At 49.7% G+C, this 25,653-nt stretch overlaps 1 protein-coding gene across 1 annotated transcript in view; it reads left to right on the forward strand.

Moving 5' to 3' along the window:
* The first annotated feature begins 4,151 nt into the window (after positions 1-4,151).
* The window catches only part of SCRG1 (stimulator of chondrogenesis 1), a 134,387-nt gene continuing 112,885 nt past the window's right edge, over positions 4,152-25,653 (forward strand). The window contains exon 1 of the mRNA XM_023226734.2: positions 4,152-4,311. The gene's annotated coding sequence lies outside the window, so the exon portion shown is untranslated. The remainder of the gene's footprint in view (positions 4,312-25,653) is intronic.

The raw sequence follows: 25,653 nt of genomic DNA on the forward strand, positions 1-25,653 counted from the left end.
CCAGGAGTCACCCTCAGACTGGGGCCCAGGACCCTGGTTGGAGGCTCCAACAGCCCCCTCCCTGAGGAAGCTCCGCGGTGAAATGAATTGCTATTGGGATTAAGTCTACCGGGAATGGGGGTTGGGGGAGACCGACTACGTGTTTTTTAAATGTTTAGAAAGAAGGGGGAGGGGAGAACTCCGGGAGAGGAAACCAATCCCACGTTTCCGGGGGCAGGACAGTTCTGAGCGCGCCTCCTTACCACCCAGCCGCTGCGCAACGCGTGCTTCCCGCACAGCAACTGTCTGCCCAGCTCCAATCACCCTGGAACCGCTAAGCGGCTTCAGTCTGAGGGCTAATGGAGGTTAAAGAGCACCAGGTATCTGACTTACGTGCACCGAACTTACAGATCTCTCGCCCGGTTCTCCCTGCTCTACCCTGCCGAAGCCAGTTCCCATCGTGAAGTGCACCCTCACCTCTTCCCCCAAGAGACCCCCCTGCACACACATTCCCTTCAAATTCTCCCGGTATTTGGGCCGCTTTGATGATCAGATGGTAGAGCCCTGATTACAAATTTATTCCCGGCCTCTCTGTCGGTCTTTATCTCCGCTATTGGGGACATCTGGGAGTGATTAGTGCCGCGCCCGCGCCCGGCCGCGCTCGCCTATCTGGCCGCGGCGGGGCCGGAGCCTCGCTGACGTCAGGGCAGACGGCTCGGAGCCATCCCAGCCGAGCTGGGTGTAATCGGCGGCCGCGCGGCCAAGTCCTCCCCGGGCCAGGCCGGCAGCTGGAACGCGCCGCCCGCCTGCGTATAGGGACTTTATAAATACGTATTTTTAGCCCAGAAGACTTGGTGTTTTCCTTGTTTGGGGTAAGGAGGGGCCAGTTAACGTCTCTGCTGCCCCCTCCCCACTCTAAATTTATTTTCCAACTCGCTACGGCTGGAGCACTCCGCCTGGAAAGCCTTCCACAGGCGGTCGCTTCTTTGCTATGTCCCTACGCAGGCGAAGCTTCCCTGCGGCAACAACCGCGGCCCAAGCGGTGCCAGTGCAAGTCCTGGATGGGATTGGGGTTGCTCTTAGGGGTAAGGCTCTTATGCCACCTCTTAGGGTTGCCCTCTCACTGGCAACTGCTCCGCCCTACAGCCCTCGGGCCAGAATTGTGGGAGTTTCTGTCTAGAGGGATGGCCTGGCAGAAGCTGATTACAGAATGCGATGTCTTTTAGCAGCTGCCTTTGCACCTGTTATTAAAGCCTAAAATACCTAGCGAGCCGAGGCGCTGGACCCTCTTTCGCCCCGCCCTTCCCCAACCCCCCAGGGAGTTGTCCTTGGCGCAAACACACCTCGCAAGGGCAAGGGCGGCTGGCGGCAGCTTTGTCCCCTACTATGTCCCAGTGTTCAGAGTAGAGGCTGCATATATTTGCATAATTCCTGGACGGGCTGACTGACGCCCCTGACCCTAGCGTTCTGCGAGTTGGCCTGGTCTCTCCTGAAGTAAGGGGTGCTGGGATTAATCCAACACCTGAACTTTCCACTCCCCGGACAACTTGATACAATGACAAATTCAGCCCGGTTTTCACCCTACCTTCACCAGAAATTCTGATTCAGCGGGTCAGGGGCTCGACTGGAAGCCTGCAATTTTCAAAATCTCCCCCAGAGGATGCCTAACCACTGTGCCAAAGGAAGGCACACCCACCCACCCAGCCTGTCTCCCACCCTGGACACCTTCTCCAGGACCCGTGTGAAGTCCAGGATGGTGAGAATGGGGATGGGTGAAGAGAGGCCTGCATTATTTAAAGTCTTTACAGGGAGAGAGTTAGCCATATTATTGAATCAGCCCTACACCTCTGACTCATTGGGTAGCACAAGGATTCAAAGCAAACCCCGAAGATGCTGTTTATTCCTGCCGGGAATACAAAGGGCAAGCGGAGTGTTCAGTCAGAAGCTAGGGTGAATGTAACTAGAGGAAAAGGAAAACAGCTCGTGATGTGAGTGGATCGACAAGAAGATCTATTTGGGGTACACAAATAGTATCACAAATAATCAGGGAATCCAACTGAGGAAAATTCCCAAAAGTCCATGTCACCTCAGTTCTTTGAGGAAAGCCTATACACCAACTCCAAAGTGTCTTCATGTAATCTAGAATCAGAAACATTTCCTCTAGTCAGGGAAATGTCCCATTGAGAGCCTGGTCCCCTCTCCTACCCACCCCTGTCTGGAGTCAAGAGGGAAGGAAACAGCTCTATCGTTTGGGGGCTAAGGATAGGGAATGAGCCTTTTAGACAATTGTGTCCTCAGTGACTGAAGGATTTTGGCCTATTTGTGCTTCTAGAAGGAGGAGAAATGGGCAATGTCTGCACAAAATACAGTTTTCTAGAGTGCTGGAAAGTGGGTTCTCTACGATCTGAATGGTGGAGCTGACTGAGACACAGTTTTCTAAATCACTCAGGTCGCTCAAAAACAAACAACAGCAAAAAACAAGCAAACAAAAAACTCCACATCACTTGTGCCTATAATACTTTCTTGCTCAGAGTATAAACAAACTTTCACTTGAATTAAATGGAATAAATCCACATGGAACACAGGCCCAGAGAGTCCCAGTTTGGACTTTCAAGCAAAGAAGACAGACTTGCAGGTAGCTAAACTGTTCGTGCAAAAGATCAGAGGGTACTCACCAGGCCACTTCTGCAACTAACACCCTAGTTGTTTTCTCAAATAGTATTTTTAATGCATGACCAATCATGAGCAACCAGATCTAACCAACCTGATGCTTCTCCATGGCTAGATGGAGTGTTTGACAATATCGTTCCTTAATGTATCACCAAATCTTTTTTCAGTTCATTGGTGACCCGGAACTAAAGAGTAAGGGAGACTCTTCTGTAAAGGCAGGTTGTTTGAAACTTGTTTTTTAGCCCGGCGCGGTGGCTCAAGCCTGTAATCCCAGCACTTTGGGAGGCCGAGACGGGTGGATCACGAGGTCAGCAGATCGAGACCATCCTGGTTAACTCAGTGAAACCCCGTTTCTACTAAAAAATACAAAAAACTAGCCGGGTGAGGTGGCAGGAGCCTGTAGTCCCAGCTACTCCGGAGGCTGAGGCAGGAGAATGGCATAAACCCGGGAGGCGGAGCTTGCAGTGAGCTGAGATCCAGCCACTGCACTCCAGCCTGGGCAACAGAGCGAGACTCTGTCTCAAAAAAAAAAAAAAAAGAAACTTGTTTTTTCCCCACCCGCCGAGATCCTTTACAACAAACAGTGTACTGACTCAGGGTCAGTGAGAATGTTCAACTTTCATTGCCTAGGGAAGAGCCCAAAAAAGATATGATCCTTAGATGGCAGTAAATCCATCCTTTGTAAAATGATGGAAGCCAATGGTCACTGATGCCAGTGCAGGGTTGCCTTCAGTTTAAAGTGGGTTGTTAATCTCCTTGCCTGGAGCTGACATTTTTGTCTTTAGGATAAGGCAGAAAAGCAGGAAAAGAAGACTGTTACTTTTGAAGAAAACGTGAAAACGCAACCTCAGTTGGTAACTAGTACTTGGCGAAGAAAGCAAGCCGGTGCGGTTTTAATGCAAGAAAGTAACGGCCAGGCCTCTTGACCTTCGCTTTGCAAATCTGGTTTTCATATTCTTGCTCAGTAATCACCCAAAGCCATAACTGTCTCTGAAATTATTCATTAAAGTCATTTTCAAGGATTCTCACAGGATGACTCTTTCACGTTTATGATCTTGTGAGAGCAATGACATCAGCCTCTGTTTTCCGCTTTTAATTAATGTGCCTCTAAGAGGCGAGGGGCCGTGGCTGTGTGAGTGGGGAGGGGGCGGGCCGGGATGGAATCCGCCGGCCCTGGTGCTCCCGGCTCGGTCAGCTGAGCTCAGGCGCGCAGACATCCTTTGATTAAGGAGGGTATTTCGGGGAGTGCAGGCTGTGCAGAAGATCACGGCTGTGCCCTGTGGTGCTGTCAGCAGTGACAGATCCCAGATGGGGCCGCTACTGTATGGCAGATTGAGTTTCTCAGCAGAAAACTCACCCTCCCTCCTAAACGTCTTCAAAAACCTTCTCCAGATACTCCAGGTCTCTTCGTGTGAAACTGAAAAAGTCTAACCCCAAAGTTGGTTTTGAGTGCGTGTGTGTATGTTACGTGTTTTTTTTTTTTTTTTTTTTTGCTTCCTGCCTCTATTTTTTCTCTGCACTTCTTCCTCCTCTGAGCATCTTCGACCCGCAGGGCTACCTGGCTGCTAATAGCGTAGACGTGGCGGGCCTGGGGGTTCCTGTTCGCCTAGCTCACAGCGCCACGCCGACAACACAGCACCGAAGGGCCCCGAAGGCAACCCGGTGGGTAGGGGCGCGGCGGAAAGGAAGTGGGGGGCAACTCTAGCGTATCTCGGGAAGCCGGGGTGGGCCGCACGGACCAAACACTCCAGTGCAGAGAAGGGCAGATGCTGGCGGGAAGCGGGGAGCAGGGGGCCGGGGCAGGGGGCGGCGCGGACACAAAGGCGGAAGCAGAGAATACTTTGGCCAGGCTCCTGAACCTGCTCCTGACAGCCATCCGTCTTTGCTCCGCGGAGCGTCGATCCACCAGCCTGGGCATTTTCGAACGGCAAAGTGGAGACCAAAAAGAGGACTCAGGGGCTAACTGCTAGGATTGGGAAACGGTGAAGATGGGTCCCAGATGCAGCAGGGGCTCGGCAGGGTCTGGAATGGGGAGAAGGGGGACTGGGGAATTCCATGCTGCGGCCCAAGGCCGAAGGCTGGGCAGGCCTCTCGAAGGTGAGAGGGGAAGCTTGAAAAGTAGGTTTCTGCATAAGAATTCACCCACTTAGGGATTGCTAGTCTGGGTTCCGAGTTTCACATTCCAACAGTGTGTTGGAAACTCTGTTGCAGAAACATTTGAACTTATTTTAAGCCTTTATTTTAAAAAATAAGTAACTTTACATAAAAGCCCCGGGTTCCCTGCCTACCTGTATACAACCGAGAATCCTCCCGTCCCCCTGTCCCCCACCCTAGGTATCCAAGACTGGCTCCCGGGGAGCAGCAGTGGCTGGGAGAGAGGCAGAAAGGCAGAGAAAGGTGTGCCGCACCCAGTTCGGAGCTGATTTCCAGGCCCCACCCTTTCCTGCCCTAGCGTTCCTCTTAAACTGTAGAACTTGGAGCGTTCCCGCGGGCGAAAAAAAAATGAGAGAACAGAAGGGGAACCTAGAGACAGCGAATACTGTTTTAACTTAAAGATAGGCAATTTCTTTTTTTCTTCGAAATACTAGGACAGCCTCCTCCCACAGCCCTTCTGGGTGAGGGCAGCTTGCAGAGCCTCTGTTAGGCTTACAAAAGGACCTCTGGGGAGCAGATAGAGGAGCTAAAAATACCCCAGACGCTAGGCCCGAGGTCCGGGAGGAGCTCATCACTGGCTCTCGCTCTGGCCCTGCCCAGGAGGGCGCTTTCGCCTTTTGCATTCCGAGGGCCGGGGCCGGCGAGGCTAGGGGCCCACACTAGTTTTGCCTTCACTTTGCGACCAGACCCGGCTCTTTTGAGGCTACGCCGGTTACTCTTAATAAAGAAGACCTCCAGTCCAATCTCCGGTAAAATCAGAAAATCAGACGTCACACTTTTGATGCTCTCCAATAAGCCCCCTCCACAGACTCAGTTTTTAAAAGGAAAAGAGGTGGGACAGTTTGGCCCTATTTTATACCAAAAACAATACGGTCACGCAAAGATTCTTCTCAGGTTTGGGTAATGCGCTGTGTGGACATACGCAGTTACCTGCAGTCCTGGCACACCATCTGATTGTGAAAGAACCGGTGAACCCCTTATTTCAGCCCTCTCCAGAAAAAAAAAGAAAAAAAACCCAGCAGTTACTTCCCCCACGTGTTCCCCCTTGGTTATCGGTCAAAAACGCAAAACTCCTTACATAAAGGCAAAACACACAATGAATTTCAAAACTCCCGCTCGCCCACCCCCCCCCCCCCCTCCCGGAGGGCAGCTTTTCTTTTCTCTGCCCATGCTGGATGAAAGTGGTTTATTTTGATTTTTTTTCTTGTACCCACATGCCTTGTAAAAGGTTCCTGTGCACGGGCCTGGCCCCCCTCTGATGACCGCAGGGCCTTGCTTCCAGACTGCAGACCCCGCCACTTGGTTTTTAAGTCCTCGCCTGGAGCCGAGGTGTAATTGTGACCCCGCCCGAGCCCCGAGCCTCCCGGGGGCATGGTTGGCCCGGCCTGCGTTGGGGCCGGGACCTCCCAAGTGGCGGCCTGGGCGCCGGGAGCCGCGTGGTCTTCTCCTTCCCTGCCTCCTCCCTCTCTCCCTCCCCTGCAGACTTTGCTCGTTTTCTCCTCATTTCCCCAGCTTGCTAAGCGTTACGGCGCACAGAATTTCTCTCCACTTTTTTGATTTTCTCTTGCCTTTTCCTTTCTAGCACCTTATTACCGCTCTCTCGGTCGCCTTCACGTTGAGATCCCAAGCCCAGAGAAGCAAAGTGGGACTTTGTCGAAATATGGGGGGAAGAACTGGGAACCTCTGGCCCCCTCGGCGCCGCGGTGGAGTCGGAACCCGGCGCGCCTCTGCGTAACGTCAGTGCGCGGGGTAATTTACCTTCCCTGGGCGTCTGTCAATATGACTAATTTCCACAGGGGTCAAAAAGCCTTTCTCCGGCAGTCCATCTTGGAACGCTCTCTTACGCAGTAGAGGAGGTTGGTTGTTTTGTTTCCAACCCTAGAAATAAATACTCTTGGGGCGTCCCTGCCATGGCAGCCCGAGAGGAGCAGAGGAATATACACGGTGTCAATTAAAGGCAGTTTTCCTTGAACTCTGAACTATGATTGGGCGTAAACGAGAGCGACCTGCTTGCCTTTTAATACACATTACCTAACTCGTCCTTGATACCAATGGTTTCTTTAGAAACAGAAAATCAAAAAAGGAGGAAAATAATCATCGCTCCAGTTCTTCTCTGCCGCCTGCAGATGCCTATTGAAATATTTTATCTGCATTTCAGGGTGTAACTTAAAAGTAGAGTATGTGCGCGTGTCTTGCTAATCTGGCCTGGACAAAAAGTAACTGTATTATCCGGGTAGTGTTTTACAATAAGTTTTAAACTGCTACCAAGCTGTAAGTGTGAATCAGTGCTGTGGAGCCAATTAAGCATTCTCTGGGACTCGCCAGAAGCGGCTAATTGATACTGGTAGCAAAACCTGGACTCACTTTAAGAAGTGCTCGGAAGGAAGCCTACGTGGTTAGCGGGTCAGGACGATTCTGTCTGCAAAGTCCTCTCTTGCATGGAGCAGGGAGTGGGAAGATGAAGAGCATTTTTGGCTCCCGCGGGGCACCCAGATGGGCCCCTTGGGTCTTCGAAGAGGTAAACGTCTCCAATCTGGGGAATTGGTGTCCAGCGAGAAATGAAAGTCGCCAAATAACCCATTTTTCTCCGACCCAAGTTCAGGCACTGAGGCCCCAGCTAATATACTTCTCTGAGGTAAATGTTTAACAAACTCTCTGAAAAAAATACGTCCCCACCCCACTTCTTGTGGCCTTTAGGCAAGTAAATGCCTGGATTTGGAGCAATTAGGAGCCTCAGTGGAACTCACGGGAAACCTAAGAACTAAGATAACCGAGGAGAAGCTTAGAAAGCCTCACAGAGGGCTGCCTGAAGTCGTGGTCCCTGGCTGCTGCCGGCACAGGTGGGTGACACAGCCCCACCACCTCCCCCCACAGCCTGACCTCCATACCTGCTCTGCCATTCTGGCCACATGCAAACACACACACACACATACACATACACACACACACACACACACACACGCCCCTCTTTCCCTCTCTCATCTGTTGGTGCATTTATGACCTAATGAAAGTATATCCTTTAGGGAAAAGACTGTCTATAAAACTTGAAATATGAAGAACCCATTTGGATATTCCCACTCCAGGCCAGGCCTGAACTTGAAGTTTTTTTTAGCACAAACACCTTGACTCCTTCTGTTGCTTCTATAATCACCCTGTTATTTTTACTAAACGATGAGAATTGGTTCTAAATGACCTCTGCTCATTTCCTGTGGAAAGAGAAAAGTCTCCAACCTGAGAACATATCTTTATTTGCTGGAAGGTATTCTTTGGCGGGAAAGGAGGGGAATAATTTTACTTTCTATCCCTTGTCATCTTGGAAAAATCCTGACACTGTACGTTCCAACTTCTGCAAACAACTGGGGAAACCAAGGATGCTTCCAACTCCCATTCCATTTCCTTCCTGCCCCACCATTTCCCCCAGTTGCCACCTTTTTGGGTATTACAAACATTGACCCATTCTTTCTCGTGGTCACTATGTGAAATGCCTATCAGTTTCCAACATAAATGAGTGCCTTTTGGAAATCCTACCATTAACCACCTGCCTTTGTGGGAAAAGGCCATCTGATTTTGTGTTTTGGGGAGGGTCTGTTTATTGCCACAAATGGATAGAATAGATATTATTGCCTTGTGATTTTATATATAGCATATCTTAAACAAGACAGTTAAGTCTCTTATTTTGCAATTTGACCTTCGCTGTCAGAGTGGCTTAAGTTGTTTATTAGCTGGGACTATAAAACAGGAAAAGCTGCAGGAGAAATAAACAAAAGAATGAGCTGAAGAGCTCTATCCTTTGGTAGAGTTGATTTGTTTATTTGCATATTTCTTGAAAAGGAAAACAGTTCTAGCTTAAAATCTTTTTGTCATCCAGCAGCCATTTAATGACCTATGGGTAGAAGGGGGTCGATTGTTCAATACCCTGCTTAGTTGATCCCTTTGTTTCTGAGTTTACATCATTACTCCCCCCTTTTTTGTTTAAACTTAAAGTTTCATGAGTAGCAAGAACTTTTACACCTAGGTAAAGCCTTGAGAAGGGAGCAAAGTGCTCAGTCTGCTAAGGTGTAAGAGGGTGTACATGAAGGGGAGTGCTCTGAGAGGCAGCCATTTCTAGGGAAAGGTCTTGTCCTCTTAGTAACAACAAAAAAGTCCATTTTCAAACATCTATTAGACAATGTCAATTTTTCGTTTCAATCGTGTTCTAGCTTAGCTTTTCCACTTGGGAAAGTGGAAAGGACTCAGCCAGTCCTCCAAGTCTCTGATCCTAGAACTTAACTGGAGAAGCAAATGGCTTTAAACTGACAAGTCTCCCCATTGGGGAAATTGAGGGAGGAGAGGAATAATGTGCATTTTGCCTCACCTAAGGCAAGATTTTGTGCTTCTGTGAACAAATATTATTTTCTAGTTCGGTTTTCAACTTATGACCCATTGAGCAAAACAGAAAGTTATTGCATGTTTTTCAATCCCATATCATCAGTAGGTAACATCCTCCTCCTCAGTATGTGGTATTTTGTGTGAATATATTTAGCATCAACTCTCTCATATATATTTTTTAATCAGATTAATTTTTCATGAACAGGCAGTAATTCTCATGGTTTAAAAATACCCAAAATGTACATGTGAAAAGTCTCTCCAGTTTCCTCACCCACTGTGATTCATTTCTTATGCATCCTCTCAGAGCTTCCTAATGAGTGGAAAAGCAAATAGAAATATCATCCCTATGGTTCTAGAATGATGCAGGTTGCTCCAGTTGTATCTGTTCTGCTGGTAGGGAGAGAGAAGAAGGAGGGCATCTTGGAAGCTTTGAAGAGCCTCATACCAAATAGAATTTGGGCAAGGTGTGAGATTCCACCTGAATGTAATTTCAAATATCTGGGAAAGAGAAGATGGGGCACATGTGGAATAATCAATCCCTAGGTCTCCAAATTGGATTGTCTTTTCTCTGTGGATGAGGACAAAAAGTAAGAAAAAAGAAAGAGACATAAAAGAAGTAAAAACAGTGAGATCAAATTCTGTCTAGAATTGTGGGAATATGGCTCCTCAATTTTTGTGTGTCCCCTCTCTCCAACTCAAACTGAAAAGGTCCACATTGTCTGCATCATATAAGTAACAAATACATTTTCTCCTACCATAGAGAGGTTTTTTGCTATATTCTAGTCCATAGATGGTTTCTATGGGTTATAATTGAAGGAGGTGGGGGATTAGGAAATACACATTTATCACAAAACAATGGAGACAAATTTTGCAGTATAACAACTATGTGTAGACTTGATAGACCCCAGGCATTTTGCCCTTTACAAATTCAAAAAGGCATGAAGGTAAAGACAGAGGTGACTCTTCCCTACACAGAGCAGGGGACACCTTCATTTACATCAATGTGACCCTTGGAGAGGCTGAGGGGTCTTGCTCCCCAAGTCTAATACAGACCGTGAGTGACCTTGGCTATCCTCCACCTAGGAGTTAGATATGGATGGAGAAAAGGACACATCTTGTAGGAAAAGTGCCATGTATAGGGTCCCTATAAAGTGCCAGGGATGGGGGCAGTTCTGCTCTCTGGGATGCTCTGTGACTTGTAGTACCTGGCCAGAGTTGCAGTTGAGTTGGAGTTAAGGAGCACCCCCAGCTGCTCCTTCCCTTATCCTTGTAAATGGTGTTGAAAGCATTTTCAGCTTCTAGATGGACTATAGCCATTACTTTCTCTGCATGTGCACGAGTGCCAGGGGAGAGGGTTGCTAAGTATCCATATTTTCCATGCATACCAAAAATTTCTCTTCTTCCACTTTGGGCTTCTCCCCACTCCTGTCTCATAGTAATACAAGATGAAGTAATAACAACAAAAGCTTCCTGCTGATTCTCCTTTCCTCTGAACAGATTTATTTTCCCCTGTCCCTCTTAGGGACCCACTGCTAGGTTTTAGCCTTAGTTGCTGAGGTTAAGCCATCCTCTGAAAGGGGTTAGCTTTCAGATCACCCACTATATTGGACTAATGCCCTCGCAGGACCAAAGGGCATCTGCTGGGTGAAAAGGACCCCAAACCCTCTGCCCCCTGCATCCCTGGAGTTGTTCATCAGACTGGAAGCCAAAGGCCCACATAACTCTAATTAATGTGTGCATATATTGGCCAGCCTCTTGGACGATTTTACCATTAGTACTTGAATTGGCAGGGTCAGACAGTCTGATGCTTGTGTTCTGATGAGGATTTACAGTTCCAATGAATCATGTGACCATGAGTAGACGTGGATAGCACCGCGTTCAGGAGATCCTCCTCTGGTGCTTTCCACCCTGAGGGTCTCTTTCTGTTCCACAAGGAAAGTTCGTCTGGGAGGAACCAACCAAAGAGGGAGGGCACCTTAGAAGTTTAAAATGTCCCCCTCATCGGCATCTCAGCACAGAAGATTACTAAGCCAAGTTTATACACATGCATTGTAATATATATTACATAACATATATACACAGGAATACAGAAAAAAAATTATCTTTAAAGTGTTGAATTTAAGACTGGAAATAGGCCTTTAGAGTTCATCTGCTTTAACCTCTTTTTCACAGATGAGAAGACTCAGATCTAAAGATCTAAAGATGCTCTTGGTACCTAGCCAGCATGTAGCACTCATTCATGAAATTGGGGGTGGGGAGGGCTCCTCTCCCCTCCTTAGGTAGTTATTTCCAGGGATCTCTTGTTTAAGAAAGATAAAGGCATAAAGAGAAAGTTGCAGCAGAAAACGTTTTGCAGAAAAAGAAAAAACAAAATACAAAACGAACAACGGTGTAGAAGGCCAGGCCAGGCGAGAAAACAGATAGCCAGAGAAATGACATCTGAGGCCGGTTAACTGAGCAGGCCTATCTCCACCACTTCCTGAACGTCTTCACTCCACTCCAAGACTGCTATTAGAGGCTAATGTTTTCCACCAGGCGCGGTGGCTCAGGCCTGTAATTCCAGCATTTTGGGAGACCGAAGTGGGCCAATCATTTGAGGTCAGGAGTTCGTGACCAGCCTGGACAACATGGTGAGCTTGGTGGCCCGCGCCTGTAGTCACAGCTACTCAGGAGGCTGAGGCAGGAGAATCGCTTGAACCCGGGAGGCGGAGGTTGCAGTGAGCCGAGATGGTGCCACTGCACTCCTGCACTCCACCCTAGACGACAGAGCGAGACTGTTTCAAAAACAAAAAATAGCAGCAGCACACCACGTACTTTGTTTTGGTTATTCTTTGTCTACCCCAGCCCAGAAGAACAGATTCTTCTCTACTGGAGAGAGGGAATTGTGTTTCCAAAAGGGTAGCAGCTCTCATCAAAAGCGCTAGTGGATCTGGTGACAACGTGGACAGGCACTTTGCTCGGATCCTGGAGATTATCGACTGCGGAGGCAGGATGGAGGACAGCTAGGGCTTCCGGCTGCCGGGGTGGGTACCTGGTTTTGGAGCGCTACGTCACTGGGCTGGAGAGAGGTTATATCCCGACTAGAGAGGATTCACAGGGAATCCCAGGGAGAGGGAAGTTGCTAGATTACCACGCTGGAGAGAAGACTGCAGGAGAAGAGAGACTAAGTAGCTCAAAACGGGGCTTCTGGATCTCCATAGGGCTACCTCTGCAAGGCACCAGGTCCGATCTGCAGACAGAGCTACCTGGATGTGCCTACCTATTTGTGGCGGGGTAGGCACCAAAGTGACTCTGTTTTGCATTAATTCATATATGTATGGTTTTGGCCTGGGTCTTAGTGGGGTTGAAGTTGCCCCGTGTTGCCGGACAGAGTTGTTTTGGGAGCCTTCGGCTGTCTTTCCTTAGGCCTTAGGAACAGAACAGGACAAAAGTTAAAATCAGCCAAACAAACCAAACCACAGCCCCCACACGCCATCCTTCCATTGCTGGGGAGCAGTGTTCTGGCTTCAGTACTCACGTTAGAAATTTGAATAAATGGAGCCAGATCCTGGACTACACCCCGGGGACAGCGTTTTAATGTAAATGTAAAATATGCTAGTAATAATCACTTTTGGGCCCTGAAGCGCCATTAGAATCTCTGTTTAATTATAGGGCATGAGAGAAGCATTACCAGCTAATTACATCAATCCTATTTGTAATTCTCCCTCTGCTGCTGCCGACTTTAAAATGTGAAATTGCTTTTTAAACGAGCCCGCATATGAATTTTTAAAACACAAGTGAACTAAAGTGAGAAGCAGGGGAAATGAGAGCAAGAAAGAGAAGGAAGGAGACGCAGGTACTGGGCCCGAGTCTAGAGGCATGTGGATGAATCTCCCCGGGCGCCTCGGCTTCCTTGCCTTCCAGACCGCGCTCACAGTTTTCTTGCAAAACAGGCGGTTTTCTCTCCTTTCAGAGGTTTCCGCTTTCTCCTGAGGAATCTCTTTCAGCTCCTGGACATCTCCCCAGAGAAGGGCCCTGGGGCAGGGAGAGGCGCAGAGCTTGCCCCGCACCCCGAGTCCCGCGTGCCCGGCTGCAGCCGCGTGGCCCGGTAACGGATTCCGGCCGACGGAAGGGAGCGGCGCGGGGAGGAAGTGAGCTCACTCGGGAAGGAAGGAAAGAAATGAGGTTTTTGCCCGGCAGCCGCCAGGCCGAGGCGCACAGCCCCGGGGAGACGCTGCGAGCCCAGGTCCCGCCACCGCCCTCCAAGGAGGCCGGGGGCAGAGGCCGGCTTTGCGAAGCGCTGGGGCCGCCGCCACCGACTCAGTCTAGACCCCGCGCATACTATCCTTGGTGTTCCCCGGAAGGAAGAGCGCCAGGCTCCACTCGCGAGGTTCAGGCCTGCAGGACTGAGTGGGAGGCTCAGAGCGCACGAGGGCTTTATTCAGGCAGACGGCGCCTTCAGTCCCCACGCGTCCCATCCTCCTCGCGAGTGAGATTTCGCTTCTGACGCTCCTGCACGCGCGCGCGCAACCCTCACCTTTCTTCAGTGCCCCTGGCAAAAGCAGGCCCTCGAACTTTGATTTTCCATTAGAGCATTGAGTTATTTGCATGAGAAAAGAAGAGGGAGGACTGCCACCAATTCTGGACTCCTCTTTAGTACTTGTGAAGTGAAATAATATGCAGTGGGGTCTGTTTCCAAACCTGGCACATCTGCACTGTCTGCTGCCAGCCGTACCACCACCCGGCTGCTCCGATGCAGTCTGGTTTATGGAAATATTCTAAAGAAGAGGGAAGCTGGCCATCTCGCCTTGGCACCCAGCCCTGCAAGCACAAACTGTGGGAGTGCAGGGACAAGCTTTCCAAACTGACAAAGCCGCCCAACAAATGCGGCGGCATTTATCCCAAGAGCAGGCATTCCCACCTCGGCCTTCCGGGCCCCGAGTGCTTCTCCCACAGGCTCGGCCCAGGATGCGGAGTGGTAACTTGGTGGCCGCAGAGTGCCTTCAAGTCTGGAATGAGGCGGCGATGTCCTTAACTCGGCCAGGGGCAGGGTGGGTAGGAGGTGCGGAAATGTAATTCTCCCCTGCACTGGGGGAGATTCGGGCGGCAGGCCTCTCCTGCCTTTCAGGGGGGCCTTGCCCTCACCTGAGGAGAACTTTCATGGGCACCCACCTACCGCGGTGGCTGGGGCGAGGGCTGTGGTCTGGCTTCATCTGTGTCTGGCCTGTGGTTTGGGCGTCCTGCGACTAGAGACTGCAAAGGTCCAGAAGGTGGAAAAGTTCAAACCCCTCCTTGTGTGTTGGCGGTGGTGGGGCGTGGTGGGGGGCGGTTATTGTCAAAGCATATTTGTCGGATTTGTAGGCGCTCGATCTGGAGTCAGTTGGAGAAATTTCCATCAATCTAGCACCTCGGCATTTCACCTCCACCTCCAGCTCCTGCAGAATCGCCCAAGTACCTCTTGTCATCTCTTCCCAGTGGGTTGATAGGTTTCTTCATAAAATTAGCAAAGTCTTGTTTTCCGCCTGACTTTCAGCAAGATCGCTATCTATTTTTTGACTTCTAGTCTTGCTCTGTGCATTTAGGCCGGAGGAGGGTGAGTTCTAGGAAGCCGTCTTGTGTCAACTTTAACAGTCAGGAAGAGGGAGCCGACAGGGCTTTTCTCGGGCTTTTCCCAGGCACTGCCAGCTTGCCCCTCCCCGTCTTCTCAGGGCGGACCGCACCCTCCACCCATCTCCCCCTCCCCCACATTCCCTCTGCAGTCCTCGGCCAGTAGCAGCGCCAACCGGAGCCGCACTCGGGGCAGCAGGGATTCTGGCCTTCCAGGCCCGCCAGCGGAGGGGCCTTGCTGCCTGCTTTGGAAACTCTCCATTTTCCCACAGTATTTCACATTAATATTACTTTTCACACCCTGTTAGGCAGTAATGGCACTGAACCTGCTAAATACTTCCATGCACCCAGCCAGCCCTCCCGCGACTGCTCCGGATGGTCTGTGATACAAAAGGTATTGCTCTCTCATCCTGCCGCGTTGTTGGCTTCTCTTCTCTTCTCTTCTCTGATCGGCCTCCAGAGCCAATGGTGGTTCTGGTGGTGGGGGCCACTGGGTGGGGGCGCTCAGGTGTGGAAGAGGTCTTAGTGTCCCCTCTCAAGCAGGTAGGGGAGATGTGGGAAGAAAGAGCTTGGGGACAGATGTGGCTTTTGGTAGTAGTGTGAAGTTAGATTGGCTACTTTTAAAAGAACAGGGCCAGGCCAGGCAGCTCACGCCTGTAATCCCAGCACTTTGGGAGGCGAGGCGGGTGGATCACCTGAGGTCAGGAGTTCAAGACCAGCCTGGCCAACATTGCGAAACCCCTCTCTACTAAAAATACAAAAATTAGCCGGGTGTGGTGGTGGGCGCCTGTAATCCCAGCTACTCAGAAGGCTGAAGCAGGAGAATCGCTTGAACCCGGGAGGCTGAGGTTGCAGTGAGCCGAGATCCCGCCACTTCATTCCAGCCTGAGCAACAGAGCAACACTCTGTCTTAAACAAAACAAAACAAACAAACAAAACAGGGCCATGCGCCAGGTCTTGTGCAAGGAGTAGGGTCTGGCCGTCTTAATTAACACTGTCTCGCGGCCTTCCCTTCATGGCATCAGACCGGATGAGTGGCAATTTGGGCACGAGGCTGCAGAGGGCAATGCCCCCACCCCTCCTCTGCCGCTGCCGCTCCGCAGGTCTGAGAGCTCCGGGGCTGCTCGGTAAACCTGGGGATGAGGGAGGGGGGATTTAGAGCTCTGCTCAGAACCGGGCTTGACGATGGTTTCAGCGCGGAGGAGAAAGGGGCCAGCCTGGCCAGGTAGAAGCGACGGTTTCCAGCATCTGAACTCAAGCCACTCGCTCCCAGACCAACAGAGGTCGGATTCTCAGAGAGTCCAGTTACCCTGGACTGGACTAGACACTACCGTCCTGGAAGACTGCCTGAAAGCTCGCGAGTCCGCCACCGTAACAGGACTGAGGCCGGTGGCCCTGAGGCTTCAAATCCAAGAAGTAAAGGGAAGTTAGGGGTGGTCCTCCGTTGCTCTTCCACAACCCTGCCTCAGTTCTGCTATCAGGAAAAAAGAAGTAATAAAATCTGCCCGCCCCAACCCCCAGGACAGGAGGGAAGGAACTGATTTTAATGATTGTCTGTTAAGTGCCAAGGCATTTTACAGGCTCCCTATTGTTTAATCTTCACAAACTGTAAGAAGGGCATTTCCTATCTCTGTGCCTACAAGAAAACTGAGATGCAAAGAGGGCAGACCTGGCTGTAGATCTGTGCACCCAAACAAGTTCCAGGCATGAGAGGAGTTAATGGCACACGCAGGAGCCCTGCAGCCTGGGTAGTCTCCTGGTAACCTGTGAGAGGGGGCTGCACTGCCCTGCATGAGCTTCTAACATACACTCCTAGAGGGTGATTTAAGTGAGGAGAAATCCCTTTCTAAGGACATGAAACTTTGGGCACTATTTTAAGCTGTAGTGCATACATCCCTATTCCTCTAAAATACCCGGAGGTAACTCAAAGTTACCAGGACTCTCTTACTCAACCTGAGGAGTCCAGAGTCTACCACACGTGTCCCTCAAGTGTCACCTTTCTTGCCTTATCACACCAGGGTTTGAGATTTAAACAAATTCGTTGGACTTAAGTTCCTGCTCACACCATCTAAATTGAGCCCAGAGCTCCCCCTTCAGCCCGGGCAGGGACAACACAGGCTTAGAAGCACGGGGAGACCTAGAAGAGGGTTAACTTGGTTCCTAACTTCCAAGTGCCACCTCAGCCGTTTCCTCACTTGTCAGAGGTTTATTTCGTGAGCAGAAGGGACCACCCACCCTTAAACTGGGAAAGAACGAAGTGTGGGGCTCTGGAAACCCACGTGTTAACCTTTGAAAGCAAAGCTCCCGGAGCTCCACCTTCCAAACGTCGTTATTTGTGCTTCCACCTCCCACCCGTTGCTTCATGTGCCATGGCCTTCTTTCTCATCTAGAGAGGTTGTCTGATGACTGCTTGCTTACATTCTATAGAGAATGCTTTAGATTATGGATTTGAAAAATTTGCAGAAGGTAGGAGGAGTGAGATAGAACAGGCAAAGCTAGGAAGCAAGGAAGGACTGTTTGGGGCCTGTGGCAGGAGGCAACTGTGGTTTGGGAGTTGCTTGGGCAGACTTTTCCACCTATTTTTTCTCCTGCAAGACACAGTCCCAGCACAGAGCTTTTCCGCTGTCTAGCTACTCTCCCTTTTCCCTTTCTCTTCACTTTCCCAATGTACTGATGGCTGAGCAAGAAGAATCTGGGAGAGGAACCCCACATCCCTGCCTTTTGGGCAATCAGCTCTACAGGGCACTGACTCCAGCTGGGCATTAAGGATAAACTGTTGTTAAAGAGTCCTGAAAGCCACAGTCATCCCTGTTGAGCCATCTCTTTCCCTTTGGATAAGGAAGTGATGTTCTGGGGGGTGTCAGGTGCATTTCCTGGGCTTTGGGCCTCTAGGCCCTAATTGTCTCTGGTGAAGGGGGCAATTCTAAAATTGGAGGTGGCTAAATGAGTGGTCATTTAATGAGACTTTTTAACCCCCACAAGGTTATATTGATTCATTTTACAGTCATTACAGTGATAGAAGGCGAGACTATGGTGATTTCTTCAGTTACAGTTATTGATTAATTCAGTGGTGACAAGGCTGACAGACAAGTGAAAACAAAATTCAGAAAGTGGTACTGCATTCATGCATTTCTCTCTCCTCTACCACCCTCTGCCATGGTTTCTGCTGCTAGCTGTGGCTGGGGTGCCACATTCCACTTTAGGAACCCCTAGAGGAAGAAGCTGATTCCACTGGGTCATGGGGCTGGAATTAGGCTGCCAATGTGAATTGAACTCAGTTTTTCCTCCTCTGAGAAGGATAGTGTTGACCTGGCAGTGACATCTCCTCTCCTGGCGGGGACTCCAGTGGTCTGGCAACTACTTCAAAAATCAATAAATCCAAGACACAAAAGAAACAGTAAGAAGAGAGAATAAAAATAATAGTGCACAAAATTTGAAGGGCATTTGATATTTTGCAGCAACCACAGCTAAAATTGCTTGTCTCCATTACACCGGATTTCTCCACATGTTCTAGAGTCCAATACCTTTATTCAGTATTTCTGAGCTTCTTTTGTCTGGGAGTCCCACATTTGCAGACAAGGAGGTCTACTCTCCTGTCTGGTTCTACCCATTGGGGCTGGGATAGGGAAAGGTGGAGGCTGAGGTGAGGAGTTGGGGTAGGAAAGGCCCCAGGCGGTGCTGGCAGGTACCTTGTAGGTCCTCCCCCACGTGGCTACCGGAGGAGCACACCATTTGCCCCCAGCATGCGGGGAAGCCTCTGGGCTCCTTGCTATCCCTGGTGACTTGGGCCAGAGTGATCTTATTACAGTTATTAATGACCAGAGTGATTTCTTAAACCAAGACCAAAAAGAAATGGATTCAAATGAAAAAACCCAGTGTAGTTCAGACTCTGTGCGAAGGCTGAGAGTGGGTGACTGCACCGGCAAACATGGTCACAGACGCTTCTTAGGCATCCACTGAGTGCTGGAGGAAGTGGTGCTCGTGAATGGGTTCGGTGCTCCGGAGTTTGCAGTTGTGCGGGACTGGAATGCAATTACTGGAAACAATTAGACTATACCGTGCTTATGGTGGGCAGAAAATAGAAGACACTTCTGGCACATTTAAGAAAACTTGCTACCCCCACGCACCCCACTTCTTCCCCTGCAGTAGGTTTATTGTAAGTCTCTACTTTGCTAAAAATGACACCCTCCTCAAAGCTGTTGGGAGTTTGGACAGCTCCACCACTCATAGAATTAGGGACATCACGATGATCTCACTTAAGCTGCTTATCAGAGGCTGAGTGGCAAGTGCTTAAAGCAATTCAGAGTCAGGCACATCTGGGTTAGGTCCTAGCTTCTGGACTGGCTTTGTGATCTCCAGCATGTTGACTTCTCCCCTTATACCTTTGCAAAACAAGGATATTTGTCACATATCCTCATTGCTGTGGATTTGTGTCTTTGGAAATTCTATTTTCTTCCTAAAAACTTGAAAAGCCATCTCCCCTCACCACTCACCATGCATGGCGAGGTGTGGCTTCCTAGGCCAGCTGTTTATCCTTGCAACACTCCCCTCCCTGCCCCAAGACCTTGGACTCTAGGAACTTCATGTCCTTCTCTCTGGTCTCACAAGTGAGTTTTCAAACAGCTTTGATTTGTAATCTCTGACTTTGGTGGACAAGGTCTGGTCCTTGAGCCCTGGCTACTGCTCTTCTATTATCCTCCAGCTGGGAAGTCCACGTTCAACCCTCCCCACAAGTGATGGTCCCTGAAGCTGGCCGGATCCCAAGCAAAAACCCCAAGATGTAGCTGGAACACCACCTTCTCCTGCCCACCTGCTGCCAGTCCTCATGTATATGACTGGGGGCTTGGGACTGGGAACAACACAGGGTCAAGCTGGCCTAAACCGAGAGAGATGACACTTGCTCTAGTTGTGCCAGAGCTCTGGGATGTACCCAGGGAGCTAGGTGGTAGGGAACCACCTGAACTTGGACTCCACTGCCACTCCCTGGGCTGAGAAGGGTTTGAGGTCCATGGGTGCTACGCCCTCTCAGAGCACACTCCTTCTTAGTGAGTCCCACTGTGCACCAGGCCCCCCTTCTATTTTTCCACTAAGGGAAGTAAACATTTTGCATATATTTCTATAGTGATCAGACCTTAATTATGCCTGATCACGGTCCAGAAATTAGGCTGTTGCAACCAGGGCATGCCTGGGCTGTGGAAAATGCTTGGAACTTTACATAGATTTCTTTAAAAACTGTTTTGTTTGGACCTTGTGGGGAGGGTCAGGGACAGATAGGTTAGTGTCTGAAAAATGGAGCAGCCTGGGTTCCCCATTTTGAGAAAGGAGGCCTCAGTGTCACCTGGCAGGTGAAAGCTGGGGAAGCAACAGGCCAGTGAGCTTGTGACTGCCCCTGTTTGACCCAACCTTTGCAGCCTCAGGCCACCAGGACTCCTCCCAGGGCCCACATTAGGCCACCATTCAAGTGGGACCTGGTAAAATCTCTTAAACTTGCAGACTCAGAAAGGAAAGGAGCCAGGCAACGGAGCAGCGGAAACATCCTCTCCCTCACATGAACTTTATTGCAGATCAGGAAGTTATCTAACAGCTGCCAAAAATCTTCTGACTCCAGGTCTCCAAATGTTGACTGTTTCTCACACCTCAACATCGGGTATGGAGTTTGCTGCCTTCGGGGTTATTCAGATTTCCCATTCCCTTTCAGAGTTGATCTACCCCCACCTGCCTGGTTGCATTTGGAGATGATTTTCCTTTCTTCCACTCGCGGACCATGTGGCTCACATACTTACCTGGACTGGCTGTTTCCCCACCTCTCCCCTCCCCACCATAAAGGGAATTCCAAATCTCTTCCTGAAGAAGGAAAGCCAGGAGGGGTCAGAAAAAGGAAGCTGAGTCCGAAGTCCAGGCATGCAATACTATATTCTTCTCCGGATGTCTTTGGTTCATTCCAGAAAAAAATGCAGCACGAGAAGTAATTTTAATGGGCGCCCTCTCTTCCTTCCACTAACGCACCAGTCTCACCAGGTTCACGTGCGGGTACCTGGCTTTCTGTGGTCCGTATCCCCCGAAGAACCTGGCAAAGATCTGAGCACAAAGTAGGTGCTGAGACAATAGATCCTGGTTGGTAGAAAGGATGCTCCGAAGGAGAAGGGGCAATTGTTTAAGAGCAATTGGATGCAAAGGCGCTCGTGGTTCCTGTGTGTATCCAGTTCATTTCCGCCTCACATATGAGATTACCTGAGGAGGATCCTCTCCTAACTTCAACCCAGTGCCCAAACACAACCTGAATTCTCTTAGATAACCCATGCCTCTGCATCGAGGGAGCCCGCTCCAGGTGACCAGTTTAACAAGGGCAGAGCATCACTGTGACCTCCGCCACCCTTTCCCGACCCTCTAGGGTCAGGGAGAGCCCGGCCCACCCTTCTGAATCCAGACTCACTCCAAACGACCCTGAAAGAGACCTCCGCAAAGGCCTGAGCGCAGAAAGGCCGTTCTTGGTGTGCCTACTGAGGATCCAAGGGGAGCCAGGGGCTGTGCCCCATTGCCCGCAACCACAGGCGCACTGGGGAGGCTGAGGCTGCTGCTCCTAGATTCCAGGCTTTGCGGTTCCCCAGGGCATCTCAAGCCGCATCAAGAATTCCCCGTCTTTGGGGTGGCCGAGAGCAAACGCAGAAGTGCTAGAGCACTGGGGCCTGACCTTGACTAGAGGGGGCCCTGGTGTAGCCAACCCTGAGGTCATTATCGGCCACATTTGTTACTCTTCTCTTTTGGCGCCAATCTCCTTCACCATTTGCGATAATTAGTAAGAGCTGAGCTCGGGCCGCGTGGCGCGCACCCCGGAAGTGCTTGCCGAGACCCGGAAGCAGCGGGAGCTCGGACGCCCTGCTCTCCGGGATCAACCCTCCTCACTCCGCCCACTTTGGAGAGGCCCCAGTAGGCAAAGCATCACGGCGTCTGAGAGCAGGTTTCGCGTTTGCACCCCGCTCTTGCCCAGCCACCGGGAGTCTCCCACCTCTGGGTTTCCCCACTTTGGGCAAGCCCTGGCCTCTCTGCTCCCCGGAAGGAGAGGGCAGTTCCCTGGAGAGACCTCGAGTAGATTTGGAGCCTCCTTTTAAGATCGCCGTTTCTCCCAGCGGTGGGTAGAAGGACGTAAAGGGAAGGACAAATTAACAATCGGGGCGAGTGACTATTTAATAAACTCCCCAAGATTACAGTATAAATTAACTAGGGCCTGTAATCCTAGCACTTTGGGAGACGCAGGCAGGTGAATCGCTTGAGCTCAGGAGTGTGGGATCAACCTGGGGCAACATGGGGAAACCCCATCTCTACAAAAAATACCAAAAAAAAAAAAATTAGCTAGGCGTGGTGGCGGAGGCCTGTAGTCCCAGCTACTCCGAAAGCTGAGGTGGGAGAATCACCTGAGCCCAGGAAGTCGACAGCGCAGCAAGCCTTGATCGCGCCACTGCACTCCAGCCTGGACAACGCGCGTGAGACCGTCTTAAACACACACACGCACACTAAATTTACTAAGGGTCTTCGTTTGTGCTTCAGAAATCCGTACGAACTAAAATGGGCATCTCCTTCGGCCGTATTTCTTGCGCTGTTGGCCACTCCCCGGCGAACCGAGGTGGGCGCGAACCCGGGGGAGAGCCGGAGGCCCCCGGGTGCACCCCGCAGCTCGCGAGGGAGCAGTGCTCGCTGGCGCGGGGCGGGCCCTGTGACCCACCGTCGTAAGAATGCTTCAGATCCAACCTGGGCTTGTTTCCGTGACGCAGGAAACATCTGGGGCGTTTTCGCAGGGCTTTGGGAGAAGTACTTACTTCCGAACTTGGCACTAAGGTGTTCTAGGAGACACACAAACTTGAGTCTGAAAGGGGGATGGGGCCAGAGAGGATGGCAACCCTGCCAGCTGCCTGGGTGCAAACTGGGGAGCTAACCGGTGGCAGGCACTTGGGTGAAGGACAAATTAAACACTTAGAGCCAGGTCCACCCGTTACGGCCTCATTGTTTTAATGTCTGTTGTACTTAGGCGCAGTTTGAGAAAGAATAATGCCTTCACATTCAGAAAAACATCAAAGACCAGGGGTTGCTCAATATGGAGCACATATGGTAGTCTCTGAAGGCCTGGCCTGCCAAAACATGTTTCTCAGTATTTTTCTCCTTTCCTTTCTTTCGATCCCCGCCCCCCACTTTTTTTTCTCCCCAAATGGGAGGGAGCCATTGGCTCGGGTTACCTAGGGCGTCTTGCGTTCACGTGAGGCAGTTGGTGGCTGCATGGAGGCGATCAATGAGTCTTTTCAAGAACTGAATCTGTCCTAGGAAAGGACTTTGAAGATGGGCGGGAGTATGGGCCAGGCAGTACACTACCTGTATTCCCAGGCCTTAGCACATTGTTCAGTAGTGGGTGGGGGGAACCCTTACTAAATATTTACTGAAGAATACACTGAACTAGGTGAAGGCAATAGCCTGTCAAACCATTTTTTAAATTTCAGTCTAAGCAAGATTCATTTGCAAAGCTCCTCTTCCTTATCAACTGCTGTTACTATTACTATTATTACTACTATTAACTACTACTGTTATCTAAACCACTATCCCAGTTTTTAAAATTACCCAGCAGAGACAGGCAGAGAACAGTGGCTAAAAGTTTAGGTGGTTTGCTTCCGTAATTTCTCTAGGTGAAATTTGCTCAGGGCACACGGATAGGATGGCGCTGGGGAGGTGCCGTCTTTCCCATGCCTAGCGCAGGCTGGGCTCACTACCCCACATTGCCCTCAGTGGGAGGACAGGGCAGATAATTTCATCTCTTTCAGCCTCTTCGATTAAATGGACTCCTTTCAACACCTCTGAAAAATGGTCTCAGGATATTATCCTTCAGCAAATTTACAGGCAGAGTTAGCATTAAAGGCAGGGGTGAATTCTTAGGGCTTCCATTTAAAAGACCCATGCTGTCTCCAGAACATGCAGCCTTTTCTAAGGCAATACTGATGAGGAAGGAGGCACACCACACATGGAGCAGATTAAACATGCATCTTACCAAATCTTCCAGCGTTCTAGTGGCATGCATGACATACACAGAGACCTGTAGGCAAATTACCTAACCAATAGTTAGAAAACCTGGATTTTAGACCTGGCTTTGCCATCAACTCACTGCTATCTTGACCAGTCAGTTTCTCTATATTTATTTCTGTCTCTGTCTCTGTGAATATACGTGTGCATCTATACATACACATACATATATACACACAAACATACATATACAGTTGTATTATTAATTTTTAATCTAGGTGATCTGTTTGGTCAGTAAATCTGATTTCTATTCTCATGTTCTCTGATGCTGTGATGTATCAACATTCTATGAGCCCCTTACCCAGACCATATGGAAGAAGCAGAGCCAACAATGGAACCCTGCTCATTCTTACATTAAGTCCTCAGAGAATGTTAAACTTGGAATGAGTTTTGGAGATGCTTCAGCCCCTTCATCTCACAGATGAGTACACTGGGGCCCAGGGAACCGACTTCTTCAGGTCACAGAGATGTGGCCCACAAATCTTGGTGACAGGTTTAGGTGAACACGGATCAAGTCTTTAGGCTACCTCCTCCCTATCCCCAACATCTGCAGTCCTCACCTGGCTTTCTCATTCAAACCAGGGATATCTGGGCCAAAATTTGGTTCAGGAGCATGAATTTAAAGCAAGACTTAAATGTTTGGTACCATTTCACTTGGGTGGAGCTCTTAAGGGCCATTGGGACAAGGTTACAGTTCCTCTAATGAGAAGTACAGCAGCAAGTCTGATTTGCTTATAAGAGTCTTGAATTCAATGTTAGAGAAACAAAAATCTCTAGGCAAACTTAACAGAGAGGCAAATTATGTAAGTAAGTAAATCCAATGTTCAGAATAGTATTCTACTGATCCTTTCCCTTTATACAACAAACTCCCAAATGATGGATATTGGGAGAAGGTGAAGAAGCTACTAAGAATTATTCACCATTAAGAGTAAGGTAAGCTGGGCACGGTGGCTCACGCCTGTAATCCCAGCACTTTGGGACACCGAGGCTGGTGGATCACCTGAGGTCAGGAGTTCAAGACCAGCCTGGCCAACATGGTGAAACTCCGTCTCTACTAAAAATATTTTTAAAAAACTAGCCCGGTGTGGTGGTGGGCACCTGTAATCCCAGCTACTCGGGAGGATGAAGCAGGAGAATTGCTTGAACCCAGGAGACAGAGGTTGCAGTGAGCTGACACAGTGCCACTGCACTCCAGCCTCAGTGACAGATTAAGACTCCGTCTCAAAAAAAAAAAAAAAAAAGAGTAAGGTAGTAAAGCTTTTTTTGTTTTGTTTTTCTTTTTGTTTCCTTGTTTTCAGGGAGTGCCTATTGATGTGAGGAGATGACTCAAGGAATGTCCGCCATGTTGAAAATTAAAAATTAAGTCTAGGGCACTTCCTCCTGCCTGCCTGGCCCTGGTTGACCTTGACTAGCCAGAATGATGGTGTCTGGCTGGAATCCAAAGTATTTCAGAGAAACAGTCATGATATGTTTTCCCTGGATGTGTAGTGAAACAGGTGGTTTCCCTGCATGGAAGTAGTCTTTTCCTTTATCATCTTCAGGCTGGGGGAGCTTGACAACTTGGAGGCTAAAAAAACTCACAAGTCACACCAAGTCTGAGGGACCATAGGTAGGCAGTGAGACAGGGTGGGAATGGGCCAGCTAGCCTTGGCAGTCACTCCAGAATGTTGTCCTAGGGAGGAACAGAGCAAGGATGGAACTGACATTCAGCCAACTGGAGGTCAATGTGTAGCTTTCTGCATTTAAGTCTAGGTGATTATGCTATAGCTCTGCAATATAGTAGGAAAAGTTCTGCCATTCTTTTTTTTTTTTTTTTTTTTTTTTTTTTTTTTTTTT

This window comes from Piliocolobus tephrosceles, chromosome 3, assembly GCF_002776525.5.
Source record: "Piliocolobus tephrosceles isolate RC106 chromosome 3, ASM277652v3, whole genome shotgun sequence".
Lineage (NCBI taxonomy): Eukaryota > Metazoa > Chordata > Mammalia > Primates > Cercopithecidae > Piliocolobus > Piliocolobus tephrosceles.